Source organism: Rhipicephalus sanguineus, chromosome 4 (genome assembly GCF_013339695.2).
Source record: "Rhipicephalus sanguineus isolate Rsan-2018 chromosome 4, BIME_Rsan_1.4, whole genome shotgun sequence".
Lineage (NCBI taxonomy): Eukaryota > Metazoa > Arthropoda > Arachnida > Ixodida > Ixodidae > Rhipicephalus > Rhipicephalus sanguineus.
In genome coordinates, this window is record NC_051179.1 from 78,941,029 (window position 1) to 78,963,115 (window position 22,087).

Sequence of the window (22,087 nt, forward strand, 5' to 3'; positions counted from 1 at the left end):
CAGGAATTCTGGTATACCAGACGACCATCACCACTTCGGACAATGAACGTGCGGAAGCGTGTCCGCGATTGCTGTAAATGGGCTGCTGTGCGCTGAAAATGGTTGCTCCAACCGCAGCAGAACGACGGAGACGCGGTAGTCAGTGAACAAAAATCGCTTCCGCCTGCCAAAAGTCGAGCACAATCATTGCGACCGCACACCAATTCAGCACGTCTACAGCAATCGCGGACACGCTTCCGCACTTTCACTGTCTCAAGTGGTCCCCCGTGACGGTCCTCTGCTATCCCAGAATTCCTTGTCGTGACGTGGGTGCAACGCATGTATAAAAGTGGCCCTGCAGAACATTCCCATTACCTCACGACGCTACATGCCGCAAAAAAAGAAAGCTCGGGTCTGTCAGCTATAAGCGGAGTTCTAACTAGTTTTTGCACGAAGCAGTGCGTGATACGTGCCAGACAAAAACTGCACCGCTTCGCGCTTAAGTACGAAGCGGTGGAGTTTTTGGCTGGCACGTATCACGCACGCCGATCTCGACGATGACCGTGCTCATGTCCGAGTATGCGGCGTCACGGCATGACGTGAACTCGAAAACCTTTTTTCGACCATCGACATGCTGGGTCACGACGAAACAACAGCACCACTTGCGTTCGTAGGCAGGCCATGTGTGCGAGGAGACAAATCTCGACAGGGCACCGACACTTCTGCTCGGACACAGCACGCGTACATGAAGACCGCGGGCGCTATACGACCGCGTGAACAAGACGTCGCCTGCGGAAAGATGAGGCTCATGCTGCGGCAGTCGCGGACTTGATGTCCGTCGGGACCGGAGGGTTTGGAAGGCCAGTCTCCAGCAAATAACGAAATTGACTTAAGTGCAACGACCCTCGTTTGTAGCTTCCTCAAGGGACTTGAACGCGTTAACTCCTATAGGGTCAAGAAGCTCGAGGAGTATACGAGGTACGTCGTTCACTGCGCAGCACTGGAAGCGGACAAAGACAAGGTCCAACTGTCAGTTCTTTGGTAGACGATGTAGTTGACTACATCGCCGTGCATCATTTCAGGTAGAGCCTTGACGTCCGTGTACATGTCGGAGTCCGGTGGCAGTGTGTGCGTGTCGAAACCGGTGCGCATTTCCCTCCTATCGTGTGCGCGCAGACGCGATTAACTTGCCGTAATATGCCGCGCCGAGCTGCTTAAGACTGTAAGCGTGCGGCATTGCGCCAAGAATGTCGCAAAAACTCCAAAAAGCATTTTGAGTCAACGAATGTGTGAACAGCGCTACACCAAACGAAGCAGACAGAGGCAACTGCGGATCCCCCAATATGGCGCCCGCTTCGACGGATAGACGGTCGTGACGACACGTGCAAGCTGTGTATAATGCTAAAGTGAACTATGAAAATTTTTAAACAGAAAACTGCATACTGGGGAATTGTCACATGATGCGCAAGCATCATACGTAACTAAGTCGTTCAGCCAAGACATGTCCCCAGTAGCCGACATAAGTCATCGTCAGCCTCATTACGCCTACTGCAAGGCAATGGCCTCAACTGTGTTTCTTCAATTAACCCGGTCCTGTGCATGCTGCAGCCGCATTATCCACCCAAACTTCCTGATCTCATCTGCCCACCTAACTTTCTGTCTCCCCCGCGCGCACTTCCATTTTGCTACTCATAACGACCAGCGTTAAAGGAATGAACTCCAAGAGAAGGCAAGCATCCATTATTCAAACATGAAATTTTAAAATTTTTGAAGCGGAAATTATGCATCAAGATTGAAGCCATGTGCCCGCAGCCACCATCTTAGTAGGAGCATGATAAAACGTGAGCGTTCAACGATGAAAAGGGAGTGGTTTCCGCCCACGACCCACAGGCTCCAACTGGTAAAACCTATCTGACAGGTACTGCTAAATGCGTGTTATTGTATTGAATTTGCTGGTTACCTTAATAATCCTTGGCATCCTTCAAATCCTTCAAATCCTTGGCAGATTTTATTGGAACTAAACTCAATGATACCCATCTCGGTACGTTCCGTTCCTTTGGCACAACGATTTTTGTCTTATAATTATTCTAGCTTTCAGATTACACATTTTACAAAGCAAAACCACTTGGTCTCTAAGCGGGCACCACTCGATAAGAGTACGTTTTCGGGATTAATGGGGGGCAAACGCCGGTTTCACTTTTCCTGGTAAGACATTGCGAGAGCTCCAACTCCAGAATGTTTTTTAAGCGCTGAAATCAAGATGTACATGCAGGCAATATTTAGGGGTGGAAACCACTCTGACAGAACCGCCATGCTGTTTCGGAGCACGTAGACGTGGGATATGGCAGAAGCCTTAAAAGTAATGCCTGATTTCGTTCCTTTCTGACGTTTCGCGCGTGTCTATCAAAGTGTTTGTACGTAACCTTAAAGGGACCCTGAAACATTTTGTTGAAATTTGGTCACCACTTAGGCCACAGCGTCGTCAATTCATTCGCACCACAAATTAAGCGACGCATCGTGTACCAAGGCAGCTACGGGAAGTTATATCTATACTCTCCTTCTCACCACTACCTTGCCTCCTCAACTCATGAAACACCCTGGCGTCGCCGGGAATCGCAGCGCACTCACGAGCGCACTCGGCGCGATGCGCTTCTTCGAATACGCCCGGTAATGCGCCGTCTGGCAAAAATGACAAAGCGTGCGGTTTGGTTGGTATCTGCTCCGCGGGATGCCGCCACACAAACAGCCGAACTTGTTTTATTCTCCTGTACGGCGACAACGTGCAAAGGCATGAGGACAAACAAAAAGTATTTGAGAGCGATTACCGATAAGCGTAACCTCGGGCATCGTAGTTGTGTCTTAAGGAGTGAAGTTACAGCCGCAGACGTACACTCTAAGAAAAAAAAGAGTCAAGAGAGGGTCATGGAACCGTGACTCTCTTCGGGCGTCCATGTGACCCCTTTTGGAAGGTACAGGCAGAGAAAAAGAGTTAGCATTTCGGAAGGAGTCACTGGACGCTCCTGAAGCGCGTTTCGATTGGCTTCCGTCAGGAAAGAGCCGCCGTATACGCCACACATATCGTGCGCTTGCCCTTTGGCGCCATTGTGGCGCGTTGCTCGCCGACAGAGACGGGGTTGGCGCCGGGTTGGCGCGCCGTTTCTGCCTTCTCCCTCAGTCGTCTCAGTCTCCCCGTCTATTGGAATGCGTTGCGTGGTTGCGTTGGTTGCGCGGGTTGCGTGTCTTAAAGTTTCATCAGTTTCATGTTCATGCGCGTCTTCTTCGGTGGTGTTGACGCATGCTCCGTGCACGAAGTGACGCTTGGAGGGCGGAATATCATGGAGCTGTGGATACGGACAACGGGCGCCAGTTAACGGTGAGGGTACTGCTTTCGTTGGCACTAATTAGACAGCTTTAGCTGGGCGTCTGCAGCAGCTCTGCGGAAGTTATCTGCCAGCCATTTCCAACAGCTGCCTGTGTCCGCGGGGCTGTTGCGGATGCCCAACTAAAGCTGTTAGTTAACGAGTTGCCGCCGTTATGCGCGTAGCTGTTCAAGCTCCCATAAAGTAAGCGATGCAAACGATTATCAAGGGTCATTTCTTGCTGCTCGCACGTTGTGTCTGCGCTACTGAAGGTGCAAGATGTCGTTTTGAGATGCACTTTAGTGTACTTCATAATAACATTTCCATCGACCTTGAGTGTGCTGCGTGCTTCCGCGCGTGGGAACGTGAAAAAAAAGAAAGCCTGTGTACATAACGCTCACACGCACTGTATATAATGGTTTTTCTTGGCTTAAAGACGGTATTTTGAGGTGCAGATATAGTACGGTGGCTTCCAGAACGTACGCGGTAGTCATTCAAGTTGGGCACGCCTCGCCGGTGAGGCGAAAAAGCTAGAGACTTTCGACGGTGCCCTTTGTTGCGGCCGCCGCCGTGCACTTTTTTCCTTCGTTACTGTTTGCTGTTTTCATGGTTTGCCAACATCTGCGATGACGCTATAACAGAATCAAGTGAGTGTACGTGATTGTGGGAGTTATGTGTGCTAATTCTAGCATATGACATGTCTCATCTCGACGTAGACGGCGTCCGCACGCGCTGGGTGTCGTTCGGGCCCTCGTACTCGCATGTGTTTATCTGAGTATGGGTTACGTTTGTAAAACATGCGGTCAGTAACCGCTCACGGCGTGCCCCTGACTACCGGAGGATGTGCTTGGGTGTCGAGGTAAGCCGGCGTAAAACCATGTTTATTCTGAAACCAAATTTTGAAGCGATTTCTCAGAAAAGAAGTGCTTTCATTCGTGTATAGCCAGTGCCTATTGCGAGACGAGGTTCCTGCTGCCTTTTACGTGAAAATTTGCTTTCGTTGCGAAATTTGAACTAAACACTCGTGGCAGATGTGTGCACAATAACGGTGTGTTGAACAAAGGGTGGTTTTAAATACAAATAATGTGTGTGTTTTGGTTATTCCCAGAATCCCGGATCACTTCTCCCGCCTCTTCACTCCAGTTGACAGCCACACTCGGGGAAACGAAGGTGCCATTCTGGTCTGGCGCCTCACCGCTCGTGATGGGAAAATCAACAGCGGCGTTCGCCCTGTCAACGAGGCAGTCGGTCCTACATTTCTTTTGGTTGTACAAGACGACGTAGGAAAAGAGGTGAGTGGCACCCACGCAAAGGAGCCTAAACCAATTTGGTTTGTTGTTTAAAAGAGGCTCACATCATCGTGTGCTGCAAGTTTGTCGCCAAGTGACGTGTTACAAAAGGTACTATTTGTAAGTTGTGTTTTACACGATAACAGCAAAAAACTTGGTTCCCTACAATACGTGTTTGCATTTGTTGTTTTGTTGTGAGCCTTCATTGTGTCTATGTGAACCACTTATTTTGTAAATTTCGCAAACCTTTACTGCAATTTCATTTTCTCATCATAATATCGTGTTCTGCTTTTTAGATACCGTTTTTATGGTGCTCATGCTGAAGAGGAGCGAAAACCTAGCAGGCCACAAGTCTGATGCCTCCAGCCGTCCCCACTTTTTGATTTATTCTTAATCATAAGAAATAAAGATTGAAATATGATGCCTATTTCTGCAGTTTCTTTTGCACTATATGGCACTATGCACACCAGTCACACATTTTAGTTGGCTATACTCTTAGAAGCATGCAAATTAGGGAAGCCCAAACTTCAATTGGAAATCAAAGACCACCTTTTCGCGCTTTTTGTATAACATTGCTGGAAAATATGTGTTGTTTTGACGAGTTTTATTAAAATAATGCGAAAACTGAACTATTCTTTTTTTGCAGCCCCTGGGCGGAACGGCAAGTATTATTGGACTTGCTTAAAATGAATACTCCACTATTTTCAACAGTAGTCGCTCAAAAGTAGAGCAAGGGTCAAATGAGTAGCTTAAAATACTTGTGGAGTCGCTTGACGCTTCGGTGTGGGTCACTTGACCCCCGTAACAGTGTTACAGGCAAGAGTCGTCTGACTCCCTATAAGTGGTAACGTGATCCTTCGGATGAGAGTCTTTCCACTCTTCCTAGAGGGTCAGGGGCTCTCCTAGAGCGAGCCGACCCTGACCCACCAAGAGAGTCACCGTGACTATTTAAAGAGAGTCCTATACGTGGCAAGTCAGAACTCTCCGAAAAGAATCACGCATACTCTTTTTTTGTTAGAGTGTATCGCTCCTAGCGTTGACCGGATAGCAAGAGCCCGATGCTCACTGCAGCGAGGAGCTGAAACGATTCCGCTCGCCATATGCCTCACAAACCTTATATTATGTCGCAGCTTTACAAGTCACCAATCGCTAGATTTGTGGCACGCAACACAGCTAGGGCAATAAATTGTGCCCGAGGAAAGAAAACTCGAGATAAACACTGTCATTCAGCTCACCTCAGCACGGAACACGTTGTAACAGAGGCAGACGACCCTCGCTGCCCACTAGAAGTTCAAACGTAGACTGAACTTATCAAATCAGATAATGATACATGGAATAGGCACGAGAAGTTGAAAACTTGTTCTGCTGAGCCGCTGTAATCTCTAGCCATTCACATGTTTATTGTCCTCTAATTAATTACAGAGTTGAAGCAGAGAGCTTAAATCGGTCTTCAAATGATTATTAGCACTTCCATTACGGGCTGAATGCGTTAATACAAATTCGTCAAAACCGTTTCAGGGTGGCTTTAAGAAGAGGTAGCTCACAGTGACAGCCACGTCAGCGCGTCCGCGCGCTGCGATTGGTGTAGCCATCTTTAATAAATGGCATAGTCTTTATTCAATACGCATGCGGAACCGAAGAGGCAATCGAACACGTCCTTGCAGCTGCGCTCGCTATGACTCCCGGCGATGCCCGCTCCGGATGCTTTTGGACCAACTAGATTTAAGACCATTTGCTCTAGACGAGATTATAGGGCCTTGAACTTGTGCTTCGAGAGCGCAGAAGGCAAATAAAGCGCTACCGAAGTACCTGAAATCAACAAGTCTGAGCGACCGCCTGTAGCCTGGATGGACTCGCCGACGTGGGCTCGTGATTGTGTCCATCCTACTTCTCTTCTTTTCCTCTGTCTCTCTATTCGCCCCTTATTTCTTCCCCAGTACAGGGTAGCATACAGGACGTGCGTCTAGTTAACGTCTCTGTCTTCCTTTGCTTCTCTCTCTCTTATAGTCAACCAATCGCGTTTTCCCGTTGCATCGTGACGTAAGAGATCGAACGCCTGTCGTACGTTCCAAAGAGAAGCACACGCAGTACTAAGAACGTCGGCGCACCCAGAAGCGCGAATGTGCGCGTCGCCGTCGAGCGAATGCTACCGAGTCAAGACCACACAAGGGACATGGGGCAGTGCCCTCAGAAAATGGCGCTGACCTATATACCTTCAGTACAAGGCAGTGCAGGAAAGAAAATAGATCACACCGATCAGAGTAGAGATAATCAGAACATATACGGGAAGATATTGGAGTACCATGCTAGGCGAATAGCCAGGCTTACATCTCCAGCTTTTCATAAAAACATTTTTTTCTCTCTCTCTCTTTCTTCGGAGCTGCCGGCGCCTGTTGTTTAGCGTCGAGCAACGGATAGCATGCTATTGAAAATAACCGACATAAATCAAGAGGTGCGTTTCGATCAGATGCGCTTCTTGCCACGTGGTGCCAACACGTGCCGGCGCTGCGCTCCATAGTCAGCTAACAATACACAGTGAGCCACACTCGCGCACAGGAATCACAAAGGGAGAGTGAGCGATTGTGTTTCATCACGCACGCTCAAGGTCAATACGAGGGTTGACGTAACTTCTTTCCCACGTGCGATCTCTCGCTTTTAGCTTCCGGCACGCTCGTCAGGACAAGAGCAAAGAGCAAGCGCTTAAGGGCAAGAAAAATCCCGTAACTCCGATCGTTCTTGAAGCATTCGAGAAATGTTTTGGGAAATAGATTCGTGAGGCAATAAAGTGCGTTACTGAGGCCGTTCGATGATTATTTAGAAAAGTCGTTCAGAGCCTCTTTAAAGGCACTTAAATGGATCAATAAAGTCGCCTACAGTTTCTTTCTTCGTCTTCAGAAAATAAATGACATTAAAAATATACTGTACGGGAATCGAAACACCGCAGTCGGGAGCTTATTGGTCAGATAAGAACAAAATTTAGGATAATGCGTTAGTTCTGCATTGGTTCACTTCAGAAAACAAAGCTTCCTGATTTAGTGTGCTCAGTGATTTCAACACACTCTACGGAAATGTACTTACGAGATGTCCGGGTATGGCATAATGAGAAATGGTGGAAGATGCAATCTCGCCATGGTCCATGTTGCAATGGCGCAGCCTAGCAGAGAAAGTATGGCTAAAGCTGCCAGGGCCATACGCTTTCGTCTGCGCAAAGAGAACGCTTTTGTGATCGCTTAGACACAACACATTGTTCGCGGAAGGATTTTATTGCTAGCACTACCGTGCATACCTATGGCATCATGATGTTTAGCCCAGCGTCAGTCCACACTTCACTGTTTTCGCAACGTGCACGAGGTTTTACTTCAATTGAGACTTACGCTTAATCGAGAAACTTCACCTAAAATTCCAGAAATTGCAATCAAAGTGATTCCAACCAACGGTCGTTTAATTAAAGCGTTTCTACGTCCCTCATCCCCTCTGCTAATTCAAACCAAATCTGCTCTGTACTGCAATAGCCTCAATATACTGGGGATATGAACATGATATAGACCAATATAGACGAGTATACGCAGCGTCTCTCATTAATTACGATAAATAAGCTGTCATAATAAGCATTATTCGAACGAGCACAAGCACGCTGCGCAACTGTTGCTTCAATAGCTGAACGTACGAAACAAAAAAATAGGTGGAGGTTTCACCCTTGCACACCAAGTTATAACATGCGAAATGTGTCTTTCGCTTGCTTTTACAAAAATTATGCACGCAAGTGGCGACTTCAGTACCTTCGATTTTGACACGCTTCCGCGCTTGGTAAGCTTCGCTACAACGTGCAAATCTGGTTCCTTTATTCTAAAAAGACGGGGCGCGCAAACACGGACACAAGAAAAAAGTCAGGACAGCACAAGCGCCTTTGCTGCAGTGTTTCAGCAGGCAACTTTGCCTTCGCGTTAGATTTTGTGGCCTGCCGTCTATATATAAGTACTGGATGATTGGATTCAGCCTTTCGCTTGCGCAGGAAGCACAAACGCAGGCGGCCCAGCCGGCGTGCCGTACATGGCGAGACTGAGTGAACAAGCGCCGGCGAAGCAGCTGTTAAACCTTCTCCTAGTCAGTTGCCACAGCAGCGGCGAAGCTCTAAGCAAGAGCAGCTACGATCCATCGCCGCAGCGAAAAAACGTGGTGTGACTTCGAGCCAGAGAGACGTTGGGACAAAAGAGCAGCAGCTGCGGCTCTAAGCTGGCCGAGAGCCAAGGGCGTTCTTGTATTCCTGTGACTCACATCTCGCACCATGCGGCTCTTCATTCGCCAGGACCGGCTGTACGCGCCTTGCGTTGCGCTTGCGCTCCGGCGACCCAAGGTCGTTGCGACGCTATGAATGACCTTGCGATGAGTCCAGTCATGTTAAAAAAGTATATTGCGAGAGTATTCAGGACTTCCCAGGCCCCTGGGTCCCCATGCGACCCCTCTACACGCAAACGTTCATGTCGAAGACATAGAGTAGTAGAGCTCTCGTTCTAAGTTTCGAATATGTGAACTCACCTTTTAAATGTCAGCAATGTCAGAAGTGCGAACACGAAGAGCTGGAAGTCCGTGGACAAGAACCAGGGATGGATAAATATGCGCTAAAAAATAAAAAAGACGGCTGATCCCTCTGTTATAGGAATCGGTATAACACGAAAGTGAAACGTGTCGTCACAGAAGTAGTTGATTGCTTTAATGCATTGGTATATCAGAGATTGTATAATGTCTATTGTTGTTTCGCAGATGTAGCACCGCCTGATATGGACGCACTCACGTTGACGCCTACTGCCACATCTCCTCACGGATGATTAACACCCATGATCATGACTTAACGTTTGCGGTAGACAAAGTTCTTAACATATACGTAGACACCGCATATGGTGAACCCCGCTCAAATATGGCATCAACAAGCACTGTGGGGTCTGAGCGATATAACCGCCGCCGCCCTCGGAACACACGGAGACACTTCACGCCTCAGGGTCGTGCAACAAACACATAGAGGCTTATTAAAACAATACTTTACATATATGGCAAGCTCGCCGGCCGAATTAGTACCACGTAACACGCTAAAACTTATACACTAACAATGAATACTAGGAAAAACATATCACACACTCTAGACAATATAAGGCATACAGTACACCATAACATAAGACAAACATAAGGCATAACATAAGACAACATAATACAATACAAATTCGAAGGCGGCGCCGCAGATGCACGACTCACACTGAGGGCCCGAGGGAAGCGAGCCGCGGTACCGTCCCCCACGGACCCCAGCGTGGCCGTCGCCCATCCGCGCGCGCTGCCACCCTAAAGTTTATGCCAGCCCCCAAAAGAGAGACTCACTCCTTTTTCTATGCGCCGGCCTATATTCGCGGCGGCGATGCCGGCGCCACCGCGCTAAACTCGGGAGCGCATCACTGACCTTCGACGAACGCCTCTGCTTACGCCAAGCACGTGCGTTCCAAACACAGCGACCGCGCCCAAGTTACGGCAGTCGCCTTTACAGGGCTGATATAGCACCCCCACAGCACATAATAAACACTGATACTTGATATGCACTCCTCCAAAGCCTCCTGAAACGCGAAAAGAAACGCTACGTGCGTTGTGTCTTCCCTCTAGCCTGGCAGTTAATTCTCGCAAGGCGAGCGGGGAACGCCGTGCGACAGCCAGGCGAGAGTCGGAGAGCTATTTTTTGATATGGATGGACGCTATGAGCGTGGTTTGGGCTGAAGCAACCACCTCGCGGTGTGTTAAAACAAATTACACTTCTATTGGAAACGCGCCGAATGGGACGGTCGCAGCAACGGCGCGTTCTTTTGTTCTGTTTTTCGAGCTTGGTGGCACACATGTCGCCACCCCGTTGCACAGTCGATGTTCTTACAAATGCACAGTCATTTGTAAGTGACTCTGCCATTGGGAGGAAGGAAACGGGAAGGCTGAATGCAGGGATGTTAACCAGAAACATATCCCGTTGGCTACTCTAAGCTGGGAGAATGAGAAAGGGGAATGGAAAAGTGAGAAAATGAGCAGGGAAAGAAACAACGAAATCGGTCGTTAGATGAGCACTTTCGCTAATGATATACACAGCACTGGGACTCATTGCAATTTCATCGAGATAACAAATATATCGACACTCCAGGCACATTTCCCGTCAACGTCCTCGTTGACGTGGCCGTCATGTTCCGTATTAAGTCGCATCGATAACATCGCTCTGCGTTTCATATGTTTAATGTGTGAGTTAAAGCACTCGAGTGCTCCCGAGAAGCGCGGCTCAAGCATAGATAAAACGAGCCGTCCGTCTACGTCGCGCAAAGGCCCAGGGAGGAGTGCCGGAGGGGAAGCTGGTGGGCCCGACATTAAATACGTACTTTTACCAGCCGGGCATGGTCGCCCGTGATCGCACCCTGTATATTTAAAGGGGATCAACCGACACCACCCTCATACGTGTTCTGTTCTCTTACAAAGCTTCAGTTGAAGCCACAGACAGCAAGAAAGCCGCCTCGCTCGATACAGCCTCCGCGTTACCTTGCTCCAGCGTTTTGTTTGTGTTGCGCAAGATCGCGCGCTAACAAGTGAGCTGCTAGCCTTACTTGATATAAATTGGAATTTGTTTCTATCGCGTTCATTGCTTCGCCTTTGCGGCGAAACTGTACCTTTTGTTAGGAAGAATAATTATTGCGTAAGAAGTTTAGTGAATATGCACACATGTCTGTACGCACTTGCCGAATAACGTCCTCCTCTTACACCAAACCAATTTCCGTCCCCGAGGTGGGTTAATAACATCATGTTTATGTAATTTAATCACCCTCCTCAAATCCATAGTTGCTCTATAAGATTTTTTTTGTAATGTACACAGATCATAATGCTCTTCGAGTGAGCAATTGTTGAAGGCCTCCTTCCGAAACACATACATTATCACATATTTATCTTCGCGGAAGCTCAGCCAAAACATCCCCCTAATCCATACAATTTTCCCCCGATGTATTACTTTAGAAAGCGTTTATAAATCTTTCTAAACAAAGGCTTCGGTGCTTGTCATGAAAGTTTATGTGATATAACGATGTATTTTCAACTTGAACGTTATTCCTGGAATTGCTAAACGCATATTGGTGGGCAAGCATACATATCGTTGCGCAATTTGTTAAACGCAAAACATTTATGCCTACTTGTTAACTGGCCATCTTCAACGTCCACAATATTCTCCAGTACGCAGTTGATAAGAGTTCCGATAAGAAGCTCGGCACTCAGCCACAAAAGACAGATGTCGTGCTGTCGCAGTCACAAATTAACTTCAAAGCATGTGCGCTCCGGTAATTCCGTATTATGCGAATTTGCACTCGGTTGGACCCTTCTCAAGACTCACCTGTAGAGTGTTTTCGAAAAGGTTGCTGATCGGGATCAGGAACATCCACCAGTGTTCGGATATGTCCACATAAAATCTCTGGAAAAAGGTCTCGGTGTCCGGTCCGTTGACGAAACGAGGGAGCAAGTAGAACCACATTATGACGAAGAAAAGGGGAACGTAGATCCTGCAGCGAATTGCAACAGTCATACCAAGAGACGTTATGCTTCTTAAGGGCACCGGGTTAACAAAGGCAAGGCCAACCTTGTGTTATACGTGACGAGTTATTGCGCTTTACGTGCATAATATATTCACGCATGCGTTCCAATTATCTGTTGCCTGATCAGTGTAGTCTGTTTTTTAAGCCCTGCACTTTCATGTAGCACATATATGCATGTAACCATGCTTCTTCGAAATAAATGATTACTACTGCAACTACTACTACAACTACTACAACAACTACTACTACTACTACTACTACTGCTACTACTACTACTACTACTACTACTACTACTACTACTACTACTACTACTACTACTACTACTACTGTACTACTACTACTACTACTACTGTACTACTACTACTACTACTACTGTACTACTACTACTACTACTACTGTACTACTACTACTACTACTACCACTACTACTACTACTACTACTACTATGTAAGCAGGAGGTATTTGCCATTTTTCCCGTATTATATAAAACTAATAGGTTTCTTATCCTATTGAAATACAACGTAACACAATCTTTTCCAGAGCAACCACACTACCGAATTTGATGAGATTCCTTACAAATAAGAGGAAATGCCAGTTTATGGTGAGTGCAGCAACCGGACATTTTTCTATACAGGCCGTCGATAAAAAGAATGTTGAATGCAAGAATTTTTTCGAGCACCGTCACTGTGAAATGATTAAAAATATATCGCAATATATAGTAAACGCAGCTAAAGAGACATAAGAACGCAGTAATAAATAACAAACATGACAAAACGGATGGCAATTATGCGAAATAACAAGTTCCAACTGGGCCATGAACACCCTCTACTGAACAATATTTATATTATATAAGGTGCACCCAATTATACATATAAATCGGACAGGATTGATGTGCTATGTACAGAGTCTTGAAATTTTTCATGTGAATAGGCCATTCAGAAAACAGGTGTAAACGTTGTAACAATTAAGCTGCAAAGTTGAACGTCTACTTTATCTGATTTAGAGGATCTTACGGACTCACACCACGGAATAGTGATAGTTTTTCTTCGAGGGAAGGACGAAGCAGGCCCGTAGGTGAATACACATATAGGTTCATAGCGTCGCATGAGTGGGACCTCCTCTCTTGAATGCGAAAGATTCATTAATACCAGGCGGACGTTATCAAGAAACTATTCCTGCGTTTTACATACATTTGAGTATGCAGTATCGGAGCTGGTCCTTACGTAAGCCTCCCTCTAATTTAAGCGTTGGCTTAACGAAGGCCCTAGTTCAATTGTCAGCTACGAAGGCTTAAGCTCTAATTTTCGATCCTGAATAAACCCTTAGGAGTTTTATTTTGTTGGGCATAGTTGCTTGAAACTACGTCTTGTAAGGTGTAAAAAATATGTATGTCTTTAGTACTGCTATAAAATTCGCAAAACTTACAATTTCGCGTTGAAAACAAGCCGACGCGCTCATTCGGGAAATGTCTTACGCTTAGCAACGGGGTGGTTGAACTTCAGTGGGGTTCTAACAGACGCCTGCTGTTAACGGGAGACTGCTGCCGAACCTTCTGTGGTATTCGGGCTCTCACCACAATGTTCAACGTCGTACAACACCCACAGTGTTCTGTGCTCAAGAGAGCTGGGCAAAAATCAACAACGGCTGTAAGCACCGACCAACGTCAACCCTCTGGACAGCGAATGTCGTCCCCTACGCATCGGGATCTCCATCCGCGGCGGGGCAGTTTGTTACGGTTACCCTTGCGCGGCAACGGTAAAAAATTGCGGCAGATCTCACGCAATGTGGGAATCGACTAATTGCAAAGCAGTCAGCAAGCAGCTGCCTATGCTGCTTTCTGTTTTTGCTCTGAGCCAAGAGTGTCGAGGTGGAGCGACATTTTTGTTTAGATTGAGTAGTTGTCTGCAGTTAGTGCGTTTACCAAGCACGTCGACCACACAGGCATCTTTGAAATGCGAAGCATTTCCTAGCGAACCTCAGGCACTATGGCCGTATCTATCTATCTATCTATCTATCTATCTATCTATCTATCTATCTATCTATCTATCTATCTATCTATCTATCTATCTATCTATCTATCTATCTATCTATCTATCTATCTATCTATCTATCTATCTATCTATCTATCTATCTATCTATCTATCTATCTTATCACCTACGTCTGGGCGCTCTGCTTGTCCTCCCATAACTTGTACCAAGGCCCTAGTTCAACTGTCAGCTACGAAAGCTTAAGCTCTAATTTTCGATCCTGAATAAACCCTTAGGAGTTTTATTTTGTACACCAAAATTGTCATGGCAGGGGATTAGCGTATGACGAACATGATTCAGTGGCAACGACATAACGCAAATCACCTGTTGCAAACGTCATAATACCATTTCCCTCAGTCACGTGTGGCACATACCCCCATACCGCAGTTCATGTTATGCGGGTATGGGCCACAGGTTATTCACAGTCATAATCAACACAGTAACCGCGAACATACGCATTGAAACACAAAGCAAGTGAAAGAGCTCAAGACAGAACACTCCTGGAAGAAGCTCGACTGCCATCCACTCGTCCATGTGCACTCTGCATTTCTTATCAGGATGGGCGAAGGCCTCATGCTGACCGAGGATGAATTCATATTGATTTAGAGCCGCTTTGACGAAGCACATCACCACCGCATACCCCTCAGTATAATTGAAATGGGTGCCCGCGGGAGTGCGAACCACCACAACCACAATATACGCCAGAAAAATATCTCGTGTAAGAGAACACAGTTTGCCCTTGCTTAAGCAAACGCTCTAACTATATATAAGTCACAAAGGGCCGCATACGCCTAGGTAGTCCACGGATACGATAATCGCCATCCACTGAAGTTGGACTACGTAGCACTTTCCAGGGCTGCCAGGCTCTATGGCCTATACCTCACCAGCGCAAAGGGTAACTCAGGGTTTCGACATGTCACCGCCGTTATCGACAAACAGTCTATTGACGATGTTACCCGACTAGCAAACAGGCCTATAGACATTGTCTTGGACCGGGCTACCACCTTCATTCGGTACCGCAACCACATCAATCACCTCATGCTCGCAGCTTTCAACGTACGGTTTGTGCACGCGCACACGCATGACCTCGAAAAACACGCGCTGCTCAGAGAAATTGGCGTGTTAGCACTTTCTGAAACCAGGAGATATGAGCCCACTGCATTGGCGGGATTCCAGTGTGTCATCCGCCGCAATCGCCTCTATTAAATTTGGGACGATATGGGTACATATAAAAACACGGCGATGCGCAACTTCAGCGTGCGTAGCATCCCACTTCGCCGGCTGCCAGACACCAAACACACACAGACAAGCAGCGGAATCACCGAGGTCTGCGTTGCGCACATCAATCACAGTAACAGATACATTCGTTTACCGCCATCTACCTGATAACTGTCAAGAGCCCCTTCAATACCTGCACACGTGTTCGTGAAACGTGCGTGCGTTCTCCATCATAACGGACAAGTATAAGCACTCCATATCAGCTTACCGCGTCTGATGTTGGCAATACGCATGTTGGCGTTCGCATTGTTACCCAACTGTAAAAAACAGCTGCAGTAGCTTAGCTCGGTTATGCCAGGATAACGTAGCGTTAGCAAAGGTTTAGCTGATTGTCCTTACCTTACCTGATTGTCTATGATTAGCTCGATTATCACACTTACTGCTGCTCTAATGACACACACGTCGTATACATATTATGTGGTGCATGTGTATTTATTTTGCCAGGCAACTACTTTGGGATCCGATGAGTTAAGCTTCTCCGCTTTTCTACGCCGTTGAGCAGCATATGCGCTCTCCTTCTCTATGGCTAAACCACACTGGCAAACGCCAGTAAGAGGTGCTATCAAGCGGTTACAGCGCAGTGTCAAACGGCGACTGCACAGCGAAGGCGAATAGCTGCGCACGCGCCGGCGCCAGTACGTCTACCTCGGCTACGACGTCACTCCTCCGGAAAGCGCAGACCGGCGGCAGCGAGTCGCGCGCGGCAGCGGCGGAGTTGCACGGGAGGTGCCGGCTCCGATGCGCCAGCTGTGTGACATCACTGATCCTCGCGAATGCGCAGTACGGCTCTAGAAGAGCCACGCGAAACTGGCTCGGCTAGGCCAGTGTAGCTAACGCTACAAAACTGGTTATGAAACACATGTCAGACTCTTCAAGTTATGTGCGCACGTATACCGTTTCGTAGCGTTTCGCTCAAAGTAAAAAATTACGGCACAGTCACCTTCCAGTCGCATGCTTCGCATAACATCGTTTCCAACGGTGCGTAGGATCTGGCAATTTTTTTCCTTCTTTTTTTAATTAGAAAGGCTACCCTTAAACTTGACATATTTCCACGGCGTCACGAGAGGCGCGTGACACGTAAACACAGAAGTTCAATTCGTGGCTAAAATCGCATAAGGATGGGTGGAATGGTCCTTGCATCGACGCTTGGAAGTCCGGGGGTTGACCTGGACGGTGGCCGGTCACTCCGAGGTGGCGAAGGTGCGCTTGCTCTAAGCCCGGGTACGACCACAACAAGTGTGTCACTTCCACTTCAGTGATATAAATATCACAAAAGAGGCATGTGGTTCCATACGCTGCGCGGTAGTGTTCGGCTCGTGGGCAGTCACTGCCCTTCCGAGGCTTCGCGTTGCCCAGTGCGACCCCAACGCGAAGCCTCGGAAGTGCCACTTCCTCTAAGCGAGTGAGCCCACCAGAGATTTCGGAACCACGCGGTGGTACGACTGCTCGTGTGGTGCGTCTCGGATACATTTCTCTTGGCGCATCAGTTTGCCGCAGTGATGTTCGGGGAACAGACTGATCTCACGGCGAGTTCCACTACTCCACGGCTGCCGCTGTGCATACCGGTACTCCATGTGCTCGGTGCGTTCAGCTGCTTAAAACAGGTTCATCGGCGAGCTGCATAACGAACAACTTGCTGTTCGCGAGTTGCTCGTTATTATCACGAACGGCAACATTGGTAGCAAGGCGTAGCTTGCTAAATGAGCGTAGGCGGCTCTTATTAAGGCGAAAGCCTTCATTGTCTCATACTCGCGGCGTCCGTCGTCCGTCCGTGCCCTGGAACGGTGCCAGTTGTGGCCTCTCCCCCTCACACTCTCTCAGCAACCACGTGATGGCACAGCGGCGCATAGAAACAGTTGCGCGTTGCTCCTTCCAACGCGCGTTAAGGCACGAAAGCACTGGCGGCGCGGCACTCTCCCGCCCGCCGCTCACCGCTCGCTCGACGCCGCTTTTCTCTCTTTCTCCCACGGAACATCAACGCTTTCCTACCGCCAACCCAATCGCTTCAGGACCTATTTTTGACGCTGCCGCCGGCTGCCACGCAAGAAAACCGCCAATCAGCGCATGCTTATTCTCCCCTTCCTTCTCACACGGGCTGTCTTCATAGCAACCAGACATATACTCGCCCGCGCCACCCCTCTCCGTCTTTCGGCGAGAAATTGCGAGCCGGCAGCGAGCCGGCGTGCTCGCGCTCCTCGACATGTCCACTCTTGACTCTCGCGCCGGCAATGTGGATAGCCTGCCGCTGCTTGCCGCGCGGAGGTTCCGACGGGCTGGACGCCGCCGCGGCATGCTTTCCGCCAGTGTGTACGTACCTTTACGTGACTGTTGCGCAACGCGGCGGCGACCTCCAGCAGCGGCGTCCGTCCATGCCCCTTCACCCTCTCTTAGCAATCACGTGATGGCACAGGGGCGCGCGGCAACGCTTCTTCTTCAGACGTCTCGTTGCAGCAGTCGAACTAGTCGGATGTCTCCCAAGCGGCCCGGTGGTTTTAAAAACGATAGTCTTTCTTGGGGAACTTAAGCGCAGAAATTTTGGTCTGTCTTTCTGTTTGTCGGCACGTCACCCGATTCAGCCACCCGGCCAAAGTTGAACCACTTGCTTACCACCCACCCATCTTGAACTGGTACGGCTGTTCATACTTGTGAACGTTGTCGATCAAAAAGTAAATATTACGCATACCTGAGGCGCCACATCATTAGGTAAGTATTAGGTGGTGTGTTCCTTTGATAGAAAATACATAGACACGCAATTTTAAAGACCCTAGTTTCTTAAGCTACGCTGAAAATGCGACTGCGCCGAAACTTGTCTTCCTCCGTGCCCTCTGCACAAGCTCATGTTGTGTTTCGGTTTCGGTTCAGTATTGCATTGTACGAATGACAGGGGGCGCCGCTCTGGAATTCCTGTTTTATCCAGGCGACGTGTAAATAAGAGAGTTTGTGGAGAGTACTCGTTGAGTGCGGACGTTTCTTCTCCTTCGGCGCATCGCGCCAAACAGCGTGTTCGGGCTGGCCGGCGTCCCCACCGGTCGCGTTGGTCACCGCCGGTCTTCGCCTGCCGCTGCGCCGGGACTACCAGCCCGCAACATAGCACTCATGTTTCCCGACGTATTGCCAGATGGCGTCCATATCTCACGCAGCGCCTCTTCTATCGTCTTTAGACGACATTTGCAGCGAAGCACGCAGATAGGCGGCCAATTTTTTCTACGGCAAGCGGTTCGGAGAAGCGCCTCAAGAATGTGGTTTCTACCGATACCATGACATTGTAAGTCGAATGGCCACAGGCTTGTGCCGAACAAACTTTGGAATTTACAAAGTGTGGAATTTCCAATTCTTAAAGTACTGTACACCGCAACTTCGAAGCGCTAACCTAGCTGCGATATCGGCGCCGAGACATCGGCTGAGGCCACCGCCGGCGGCCGGTGCAGGCTACTGCTTATCCGCCGCATTGAGTGTGCCGCAAATATCTTTCACTGACCAATCCATCCCTTTTTCAGCAGCAAATATTTTGCCGTTCACGAGATTTCCGGGGCGTTAAACTGTTGCAAACGGCAAATTGTCAGATTCCAACTACATGTCATTAGCGATCCTCAAAATGGCTAAAATCAAATGGCTAAAAGTTTTTGCTGCACGGTTATGTTCAACATTTGGTGACCGCAAGGAGTGTCTCACGAAAAGAATGGCTTGGACCAATCATGCCTGTGTAGCTCATGAACACACTTACTGAGAAAATAAAAAAAAAATGCGCGGCGAAGAAAGTCATGTGCGGGCCGCTGGCCACAAGCGAGAAGCTCGCGGGCCGCGTGTTTGAGACCCCTGCCTTACGCGAACGACGGCGGTTCCCATAGATCTATTGGAGATGCGAACGCTTGGTTTCAGCGCGAGTTTCTGTATCTGGAGTTTGCTCATCCGGGTCGTGTCTGTGACTGTGTGTGGTTTAACTCGAACCTCTCCGCTTAGTGAAGCAAGCTAGAAACAACCTAGCATCACCTAGCTAAAGCTTAGCAACAACCTAGAAGCAACCAGATTAGACTGCAGAACCGTCCATCTTCGCTGTTTCAAGCCTTGCACCACTAATTGCAAACTTCCCCATTTTTTTCTACTTAACATTAGCATGCAGTTTAACGTGAAATAAAATAAGATACGTTACAGGTTCGGACACTTTTCCATCGCTTTCATTCGTGTTATGTGCCGAGGATTCGTGCAAAACGCCAATATACCTGAAGCACGCAGCAAGCAGCCGCACCAGCAGCGCGAAGGGTACTACAACTAAGATGGCAGCAGTGCCGTTGTCGGAGTCTCACGCATGCGCACATCATCTGGTGAGATCTGTCAATTGCGGCAGCGGTTAAAATATGACAGCCGAGCGACTGCCAGAATACGCTTCTATAGCTGACCAGACACTGCCGCTTGTGGTACCCATTCGATGCGCATCGTTGTGTTGATATTTCTTGCCAGCTGATTGATGGCATCTGATAACGCCGTCGATCGGGCTACACAACAGATATCGGATATTGCTTACGTGGAGTCAAGGCGAAGAACGAGCTTAGAGAAGCGCTCCCCTTCAACACAACGCATCAATGCGATAAGGGCACCGGGTAAGCTTATATTTCCCATGCATTTGTGACCATGTTGAGGAACCGTTTTCTCAGAAACGAAAAGGGGTATCCACATTATAGATATATCATTGTCTTTGAAATTTCGCTGACTTTTCACTGCACCAGAATCCTTAAAGTCTGATTAACATTACTATTTGGGTGAATTTCTACAGCTAGGACCTAAAGTTTGAGTTAATTTTCTTCTGTACAAACCCCGTAAGGCCAATCGGGTCGGTCGAACGGATGACATCATAAAATAATTCCATGTCCCAAACAAAACACGAACGGTTGAAAACTCGGTATGGTGGCCTTGCTGGGATCAGATAACAGTGGTGCCCCGTTTTAAAACGTTGATCCTCTACACAGCTTGCGCAGAGCGCCTAATGCGATCAATCAATGATCCCAACGATCTAAAATACCGGCGTATCAGGTTTGTAAAAAGTGCTCAAGGTTGTTTAACTGTTTCGTTGGAATACATGCCAATGCATGAATATAACAGATAAGTATGAAATGCGGTGCTCTCTTTAACACGTCTGCGTGCCGTTTTTACAGCTTTTTTGTGGTCTTATCGCTTTTTATACGCCTATTCAAAATCAAACATGGGTCAACATTCTCACCTGATCATCCTTCTAATGACGGCGACGATGAACACAACAGACCAATGCCCCTTCTGCTTGCTTATAATGTGACACAGAAAAAATCCACTGGAAAAAAAATTGGAAAAGCACGTTGACCATTGGTGATGACGGGTAGGTTACAGGAGCTAGAGTGTACTACGACAGGGGCGTGCTCGGAACGGCCGCAGCACCCACGTACTGAAAGTGAAGCCCATACAGGGTCAATCCGCTTGTGGAGCTGCGATCGGTAGTCTGCAATGTGCCGTCGTTTAGGAGTTGCGCGCAGCTCCGCCATAGTGGTGCAGGGGTAGAATGCCAGCTTCCCACTCAAAAGGCCCGGCTTCGAATAGCAGCTCTTGATGGAGGGATTTTATTCGTAGTGCCACCTTTTATAGCTGTATTGGTTTTCATTTGCTTCTTAAAGCTAGCTGCAGTTGCTACGTGTTACTTCACAAAGTAACGTAAAACTGTGAAATGTCGTTTCGAGTTTCGTATTCGCAAAAATCTCGGAGGCCATACTTTACGCTTTCGTTCAATCCCGGGTGGTGGCGCCGCAAATCAGTACGCTCACTGTCGAACTTCTTCTATTTTACTTCACAATTCGCATTACTTTTTGAAGCAACACGTAGCAACTGAAGCTAGTTTGAAGAAACGAAGGAAAGCCAATACAGCTATAAAAGGTGACACTAAGAATGAAGACCTACTATCTACAGCTGTGCACATTCTCTGCACCACTTCGGCGGAGCCACGTGCAACTCTTAAACGACGACACATTGCAGACTACCGATCGCAGCGCGACAATCAGATTGACCCTGTTCGTGCTTCACTTTACGAAGCTCGCTCGTTCCGAGCACTCCCCTGTTCTAGTACACTTTACCAGAGCTCACTACTTCACGTGCCACAGAACGCCAAGCACTCTGCCAATTATCAGCTTAACCCTTTCGCCCATGGCGGTGTCAAGTGACACCATCACGCAACATTTCACCTAGCAACTCGCAAACGACACCAAAACTGCTAATTCTTTGTGGAATATTTCTTGAATGATCCCCACTGCGGTTGACTCCACCATCGTGGAATTATTGCGAACCAAAATGAAGACGCCTGACGCAACTCATGAGTGACGCCGAAGCGGGTGAACGCCGTTTTTGGGACGAAGTCCCGAAGTTGTTTCAAGAACTTAAACACTGTTGAATAAAGCGTTGTTTCAGATTTTGTGTACTCTAGTGAGTAGCAGAAATAAAGATCCCATTTTTATGGTGATAGCAATTATGGTGAAGGTAAAAAACCATGAGGCACTGCGCCGACCAAAGTGAAAATTAAAACACACAGAAAATGACGTTTCGGCTCCCACGCG